Consider the following 8,886-nt stretch of genomic DNA (forward strand, 5'->3'; position numbering starts at 1 on the left):
ATTAAAACATTTTTCTATCTTGTTACTTCCAGCCTAGAGCCAACCACTAACAAGCCCCGCATATAAACAAAGAAACCAAATCTAGAATATACAAACCACCTAATATACAGCAATTTTGTGCTCTTCCCTGGGAAGTTGCAGTGTTGTTTTCCTTGCAATACTGCACTTCTAACATTAGATGGTATCAAGGCTCATCAGGCCATCCCCCTCACATGATCTAAAATGGAGTCCAACAGGCAGGAACAAACAGTGCAGCTTTTCTTACTTTCAGGGTGATCTCTGCAAAAACGTTATAGCAAGGTAAGAGTTCCCACATCTTTGCACACTTCTATTCAGCTGTACTTACTTGGTTTCTTTTTTTGGCTCCCATCACCACAACCAAAGAACTCTTAGGAGGAGTATAAAATAGCAATGGTGATTTTTCTTTTTTCCTCACCTACAAGCAAGAGGCAGACTTCACTTTTTTAAATATAAAAATGTGAGAATAAGGATAATATTGAGGGAAAGCCTGAGCGAAGGGGAAGATTTTGCTGTGAATACAGTGAGCTTAGAGCACATTCAAGATCAACTTTCACATGGTGTCTGTGTGAAAATTCTGTACAGTTTGGAGAGTTTGGGCCAAATACTGATTTCAGTGAAGTCAGTGGAGTTACACCATGGATGAATATGGTTCTTCGCTTCCGAGATAACTTTTTAGAGTCAATGCATTTTAAATAAGCCACTATATATATGGTGTCAGTTCCTTGGCTGGTGCAAATTGCCAATTTGCATCAGCTGAGCATCTGGCCCCAGGAGTCCTATTGCTTTGTATCAGTTAAAATAAGCTAGACTGCTAATTTTTTCTTTCTTAACAATTCTGCACATTAAAGTTGTAATAAAATCTGTTCCTCTATAAATTTCTATATTCTGACAAAGCAAGTACTGATATCATACATTTGAAATGACAGTTTTTAGGCCAAATATATCAGTTTTATATTACTTTTTTTATTAGTTAGAATACCCACTGCTTCCCTTCAACTATTTATCTTCCAGATATTTTTCACCAACACTCCTATATCTTCTAGTCACATAAATATTTAGCACAGAATGAGATATCTGATGTGCTGATCCTTACATGTAAATCTGTACCAAATATATAATCCAAGCTAGGTATTAAACCTGTGATTGAATAATAATATTATAAATGTTTGGAATGTTATGTTACAAGATAAAGGTAATTAGGGCTTCACATAGTCAAAGTTGACTCATCTCATATTCTAGAGGAGACCCAGGAGCAGAAGAAAGATTTTGCTTTTTTGCCAATGCCAATTCTCACACGGACTGAATCTAGTCACATCTTTTGGTCATTCCAGGAAGCACTTCTGGCAAGAATATAGCACCCCGAAGAAGAACATTACAGTGTCAGCAACATTGATTTTCTGGCACTGCAACTCCATTTACAAAATTATATTATTCTTTATATCCAGTACCCAAAGGAATGACAACATGATAAGTCTGCCAATTCATAGAATCATAGAATATCAGGGTTGGAAGGGACCCCAGAAGGTCATCTAGTCCAACCCCCTGCTCGAAGCAGGACCAATTCCCAGTGAAATCATCCCAGCCAGGGCTTTGTCAAGCCTGACCTTAAAAACCTCTAAGGAAGGAGATTCTACCACCTCCCTAGGTAACGCATTCCAGTGTTTCACCACCCTCATAGTGAAAAAGTTTTTCCTAATATCCAATCTAAACCTCCTCCACTGCAACTTGAGACCATTACTCCTCGTTCTGTCATCTGCTACCATTGAGAACAGTCTAGAGCCATCCTCTTTGGAACCCCCTTTCAGGTAGTTGAAAGCAGCTATCAAATCCCCCCTCATTCTTCTCTTCTGCAGACTAAACAATCCCAGCTCCCTCAGCCTCTCCTCATAAGTCATGTGTTCTAGACTCCTAATCATTTTTGTTGCCCTTCGCTGGACTCTCTCCAATTTATCCACATCCTTCTTGTAGTGTGGGGCCCAAAACTGGACACAGTACTCCAGATGAGGCCTCACCACAGCACTAGTAGGCAGAGGGTATTTCATTGGCAACCCATCTCTAGTTCCATATCCTCTCACTTTAAAAATAACCATTTATGATTAATTCTATATCTGGAGAGACACATTGATGGTTCTCCCTTCCAACTGGCTCTGGTGAAATAAAGTCTCATAGCCTAAAACAAGGGTACCAGGTATGGCATATGTATTTTTGTTTTTGGCAGCATAACACAATATTCAAACAATATTAACATTTATAGAAAATACATATTTATTTTATACATGTTGTGTCAAATTCATTATTGGCGTAGGTGGGAGCTGTTATGCAAGATAATTAAATCCAAAAGCTGACTGGTGAAGAGTTGCAAAGGGATCTCACTAAACTGGATGACTGGAAGATGAAAGTCAATGTTGACAAGTACAAAGTAAAGCACATTGGAAAAAATAATCCCAACTACACATACAAACTGATGGGATCTAAATTAGCTGTTACCACTCAAGAAAGATATCTTGGAGTCATCGTGGATAGTTCTCTTAAAACATCTGCTCAATGTACATCAACAGCCAAAAATGCTAAAATAAGACAGAAAATGTCCTGATGTGTCTGTGTTAATCCATGGCATTTTCACACCTTGAATACTGTGTGCAGTTCTGGTCTTCCCATCTCAAAAAAGATTGGCATTAGAATTGGAAAAGGTACAGTAAAGGGAAACAAAAATTATTAGGGATAAGGAACAGTTTCCATACAAGGAGAGATTAAAAAGACTGGCACTGTTCATCTTAGAAAAGAGATGAATAAGGGGGGATATGACTGAGGTCTATAAAATCCATGAAGGGTGTGGAGAAAGTGAATAAGAAGGTGTTATTTACCCCCTTCCTATAACATAAGAACCAGGAGTCACCCAATGAAATTAAGAGGCAATGGGTTTAAAAGAAAACATAAGGGAATACTTCTTTGCACAACACACAGGCAACCTGTGGAACTCATTACCAGGGGATGTTGTGAAGGCAAAAAGTATAATTGGGTGAAAAAAAGAATTAGATAACTTCATGGGGGATAGATTCATTAATGGCTGTTAGCCAAGATGGTTAGGGATGTAACCCCATACTCTTGATGTCCCTAAACCTCTGACTGACAAAAGCTGAGACTGGATGACAGGGGATGGAGCACTTGAAATTGCCCTGTTCTGTTCATTTCCGCTGAAGCATCTGGTACCAGCCACTGTCAGAAGACAGAATATTGGTCGAGATGGACCATTTATCTTTCCCAGTATGAAAGAAAAGGAGTACTTGTGGCACCTTAGAGACTAACCAATTTATTTGAGCATAAGCTTTCATGAGCTACAGCTGGCCATTCTTATGTTCTTCCGTTGAAGTCAGCACAGTTGATTCTGCTTTTGGTAGTTGTGTGCACCACCTGGTGAGCAGTCAGAGAACAGAGAGTAGAGAACAGAATTGCCAATTCATAGAATCGTTCATCAAATGGCTGCATAACACACATTACTGCAGTTGAAACCTGTGACGGATCCTCCTGATCCATAGGTAGCAGTCCTCATGTGGAAGGCAACTGGAGGTCATGTCCTCTTGCTAAACTCTTCTTGTTGGCAAGTCATCCTTACCATATCTCACCTTCACATATAATGTGTTGCAATGCATTGCTGGGACATGGTATTGATGCAATGTGGCATAAAAAACAATTAAAAGTATGTTTTTCCTCAGGGGGCTTGGAGGAGCACCCTTGTGGACAGAATGGAAAGGGAGCATGTATAGAGGAGTAATGTGCAGCAAAAGGACAGAGACATACAGCAGGATATGGTAGAGCTTTTCAAGCGCCAGATGAATGTGCTGGAGACTATTACAGACCCTCAGGTCCAAGTCACCCATGTTCACCTCCCGCTGGAGCCTATCAATAACTGCATTCCGGGACCTCCCTATATGGCCATCCCCACGTTCCACATATGTTCTGGGGCCACTGCAGTATTGTTACCACTCCACCCTGAGGGAGAGTACACAAAATCATAGTCACACATACACTGACCTGCTGAATGTGTTTTTGAAATGAGAATGACTGTTTTTTCCACTTCAAAGGTTCTTTTCCCTGTACTTATACCGTTTCGGTCAGCTACAATGAAAAGTCTATTCATGGAAAATTAATTCATCTGTATTAGTTGACAACATAAGGTGGCTGGGGCTGATATCATTCAAAGATAATAGCAATAGGTGCATTTGCCCTGTTCTATTACCATGCACAGAGGACTCATTACAAGGTTCATACCGGAATACTAAAAACCAATGCCAACCTTAAAACCAGCAGCCAGGCGTTCCCCCTCCACGCTCCACCCCAGTGGAAACTTTCCCACCTTTGCTTCACAGATATTATCAAACGCACAGCAGGCAGCTATAACCATGGGGATATTTTTTTCACCAAGTCTAATTGCATCAGCCAGCACCCTTTCAAACAGCCAAAAGCACATTCAATAGTCATTCTGCCCCTGCTGAGCCTGTAGTTTAAATTTTCCTTGGTGCTCTCAAGGTGGCCAGTGTATGGCTTCATGAGCCACAGGACAAAGGGGTAGGCTGGGTCTCCAAGGATCACTATTGTCATTTCCATATCCCCAGTGGTAATCTGCCCATCTGGAAAGAAAGTCCTTGCTTGCATCTTTCTAAGCAGGCCTTTTTTTAAAAAAGGTGCATATGTCATGCACCCTCCCTGACCATCCTGCATTGCTGTCCAGGGGTGGCAGGTTTGTAGAAATTTTGGTGGTGCCCAGAACCCACCCCCGCCCAATCTCTGCCCCCACCTGCCCAAGGCTCTGGGAGGGAGTTTGGGCGGTGGAGGAGGTCTGGGGTGCAGGCCCTAGGCTGATTGGGGTGCAGGATGCAGGCTCTGGGAGGGAGTTTGGCGATGGGAAGGGGTGCAGAGGGAGGGGCTGCAGGTTCTGGGAGGGAGTTTGGGGATGGGAGCGGGTGCAGGGGTGAGGGCTGTGGCTGCAGATGAGGGGTTTGGGGTAAGGGAGGGCTCAGGGCAAGAGTAGGGGTGTATGGGGTGAGGGACGGGCTCAGGGTGAGAGTAGGAGTGTGGGGAGTGAGTGCTCTGTCTGGGGCTGGGGGGTTTGGGGGGTTAGAGAAGCTCAGGGCTGGGGCAGGGGGTTGGAGTGCAGGGGGATGAGGGCCCTGCTGGGGCTGGAGATGAGAGGTTTGTGGTGTTGGAGAGGCTCAGAGCTGGGGCAGAGGGTTGAGGGTGCGGTGGGGGGGGTGAAAGCTCTGGCTGGGGGTGTGGGCTCTGGGTGGGGCAGGGCTGGGGATGAGTTTAGGGTGCAGGCAGGCTGCTCCAGGACAGGGGCCAGAGAGGAGGACACCTCCCAGCCCTTTCCCTGCTGGCAGCAGCGAGCTCTGGGGGAGGAGCCCCCCTTTCCCGCTCCCCCAGCAGCACACTCACCCCCACCACTGCCACTGCATGTGCTCCTAGGGCCCCTCTCAGGTCCAGGAATCTCCCTTGCCTCCCCCGTGGTGGGTGCCGGGGGGTGCTGCGTGCGCCTCCTCCCCTGTTGTTGCCCCTGACTGTAGCCTCACTGGGGGTAAGGGATGAGGCTGCCTCCTTGCTCAGGATGGGGCAGGAGCGGTGACTGTGGGCAGGGGGGCCCCCTGTGCTGGTGGAGGGTCCCCCTGGAAAAGGAAAGGGTCTGAGGTGGAAGGGCAGGCTCAGAGTCAGTGTGCCCTGGCAGTGGAGATGGGGAGGGGATGGGAAGGGGTGCAAGGAGGCAGCGTGGAGCTGCGTGGAAGAGGCAGAGGCAGGGACGCTCTGGTCCAGGGCCCAGGGAAGTGCACGGGGGGCCGGGAGCAGCAAGAGGGGGTCGGGGGAGGCACGGCGGGCAGCAGGTGGGGCCAGGGGAGGGGAACACCCAATCCCAAATATTGGTGGAGCTGGGCCCCTGTGCTCTGAATATTGCTGGTGCTAAGGCATCACTTGGAGATATAACTCTCCACCGCTGTTGATGTCAGTAAAATGTCCCCAGTGATCCACCAGCACTTGCAATACTATAAAAAAGTAGCCCTTTCTGTTGATATACTCCTCGGCAAGGTGGTCTGGTGCCAAAATAGGGATATGTTTGCCATCTATTACCCCACCACAGTTCAGGAACCCCATTGCTGCAAAACCATTCAGAATGGTTGTCAAGAGTCACAGTCCTTTGTAGCAGGATGCAATTAATGCACACTTGCATCATAGCAACCCCCACAGTGGATTTCTCAACTCCAGATTGATTCCCAGCTGATCGGTAGCACTCTGGCATGGCCAGCTTCCACACAGTGATCACCACTTGTTTCTCCACTGTTAGTGTAGCTCTTATTTTGGTGTTGCTGCACCAGAGGGCTGGGGTAAGCTCCACACAGTTCCATAAATGTGACCTTGTGCATCCAAAAGTTCTGCAGCCACTACTCATTATCCTATGCTTGCATAATGATGCAATCCCATCAGTTTGTGCTTGTTTCTCAGGCCCAGAACCAGCAATCAACTGTCTGTAACTATTCCGTTAATGCCAACAACAACCTTGAATTGTATCTTTCTATGTCTATGCAAGGCAGCCTGCAAGGCATCGTCATATCCCTCATGGCTCCTCTGGCAGCTCTGAAGGACCAGGCATATTGTGTTTGTAACAGTCAGCACGATACTGAAGAGCAGCACAAAATCCATGCTTCTCGCAGAGGTGGCGGATGTGCAGGTTTGCGGGGCTTTTGAAAAGAGGCGCGAAACATTATGAGCTGCAGATAATATTATGGGATGGATAAACTGCATCATGGGACATTGAAACCATGTTCCCAGTCACCCCTGATGACTCATTTGCCTGAATGAAGCTTTTCAAACCCTTCCCAAAACACCCTGTGCCAGATGGTGATGCGTTGCACAGCGGGATAGCTGCTCACAGTGCACTGCTCTCTGCATTGATGTAAGCGCTGCTAGTGAGGACGTGCACTGCTGACACAAAGACCGTAGTGTGGACATGCAAAAGTGATTTATTTATTGTGGCGGCTGTACATGGTTGTAAATGATGTTGACTTACTTTTGTAGTGTAGACTTGCCCTCAGTCAAGGTCACAAAAGAACTCTGAGGCAGAGCTGGGAACAGATTTCCTGAGTCTGAGTCCAGTGTGTTAACCACAAGACCATTCTTTTGTCCCTTAGTGCCTTTGACAGAGACAGAGTAACAAAAGCCTTCATTTTTCTTGCAACATGCACTGGAAAAGTAAGAAAGGGCAAATATTTTGCCAACCTGAGCCCACTGTCTGTAATAAAAAAAATCCCTCTCATGCTAGCCCTGGCTTCTGAAGGAGTCAGTTTGAAGGTACCAACCACAGTGGGAATAAAGGAATTAATCAAAATAATTAAAAGTATCTCATAATGACTAGCTAGGTTCAGGGAGAATAAGAAATGTCCATATTATCTCTGAACCTGGGCATTATTCATTATTTTAACTGTGTCTAATTTTATATGTTTTGACACTGGAAAGTCTGTGGCCCTTTAATACCTAGCAAGCATTTGTGGTGTTTTGTTAAAGTTTTTGATCTTTTCTATACATGAACAGTTATTAACTCTATTTTGTTTGTATTCTTTTATTTTAATTTCATAGTTGTTTGTTCAGGATATATTTTAAAACTTGACAAATAATTTTTTTAAAAACATTCATGATTATATAGGCAGAGACCATAAATGAAATATAATCTCTCTTCCAATAATTTTAGATGAGGCACTTCATAAATGGAAAAGTCAAATATTTGGATCCCTGACCCACCTTGGTTGAAAATCACAGAAGAAAATGAAAGGCCAAAGACTAGTGAACAACACTTTCATTCACCCCTGTTGAGAGGAAGTAAGACAGAATGATGGCTTTTCTTGAAGGGGTGGAAAATGGGTATTATCTAGGATCCAAAAAAATTCTACAAGAATGTGGGCATAATCACAAGGAAAACATATATAGTATCTTATTACTCACTGCATGATTATTACAGAGCACACTATGTACACTATAAAATGGGTCAGGTTGACTTACATACGCTGGAGGGGCTGGGATGAAATAATGAGTAACTAAAGGGGCTAGGGTGAATCTAATGGGAATGCCCAAGACTCAAATCTTGCACAAAACAGTGTTGAATGACTTCCTGGATGATGCTGAACTATTCAGGGTGGGGGTGCCAAAGACCTTTGGCATGGTGGGGGATGTTTGTGGATGAGGAGGAAAAACAAATGCCGGTGGAGTGGTTTGAGCAGGAGGCTAGCCATGGATATCCAGATGGGTACGGGGAATAAAAGCAGGGGTCCTGGTTGGAGGTGCTCCTTAAAGGACTCCATCAGAGACCTTTGCACATTCAGATTTGGTTTAGACATGGGCAGAGGGTGGAGCTGGTTCTCATCTTATTAGAATTGCCTTCCATCCTTAAACTATATACATCTGAGGTCACAATCTGGCTCTCTCAGAAGTACAGCAACTACTGTATGGGACACCAGATGTGAAACTGGGTAGTCCTCCTGCCATCTCTCCTCCCTCCATTCGCATGTTATTGTGGAAAACAGTTGTCCTGCTAGTGTGAACAGGGTCAGCTGAGTTCAATACCTGTTGTAGTAAAGCGTGCCAGAAACCTAGCATGCTTTGCTATTATGGGTACTGAACTCAGCTGACCCTGTTCATAAGAGCAGGACAAATGTTTTCAACAGTATCTTGTGGGATGAATGGGCTCTGGTATGTTTGACTCTCTGTGTCAAAAATGGCAATTTCTATACTGTAGACACATCCTCTTAGTCTGCTGGAAACAAGTGTTCTAACTGCATTGCTTGTACAGACTCAGTCTCTCCACACAGGCCTAACATTTCTGTGGTG

General features: G+C 44.8%; 1 long non-coding RNA gene across 1 annotated transcript; it reads left to right on the top strand.

Annotated features, from left to right (window-relative positions):
• Positions 1–222: 222 nt before the first annotated feature.
• Positions 223–7,944, top strand: LOC311518937. The gene is made up of 3 exons (XR_014711149.1): positions 223–300; positions 6,596–6,736; positions 7,754–7,944. It is a non-coding gene; the product is annotated as an uncharacterized lncRNA (long non-coding RNA).
• The last annotated feature ends 942 nt before the right edge of the window (positions 7,945–8,886 follow it).

Source organism: Lepidochelys olivacea (genome assembly GCF_965140295.1).
Source record: "Lepidochelys olivacea isolate rLepOli2 genome assembly, chromosome: 3".
Taxonomy (NCBI): Eukaryota; Metazoa; Chordata; order Testudines; family Cheloniidae; genus Lepidochelys; species Lepidochelys olivacea.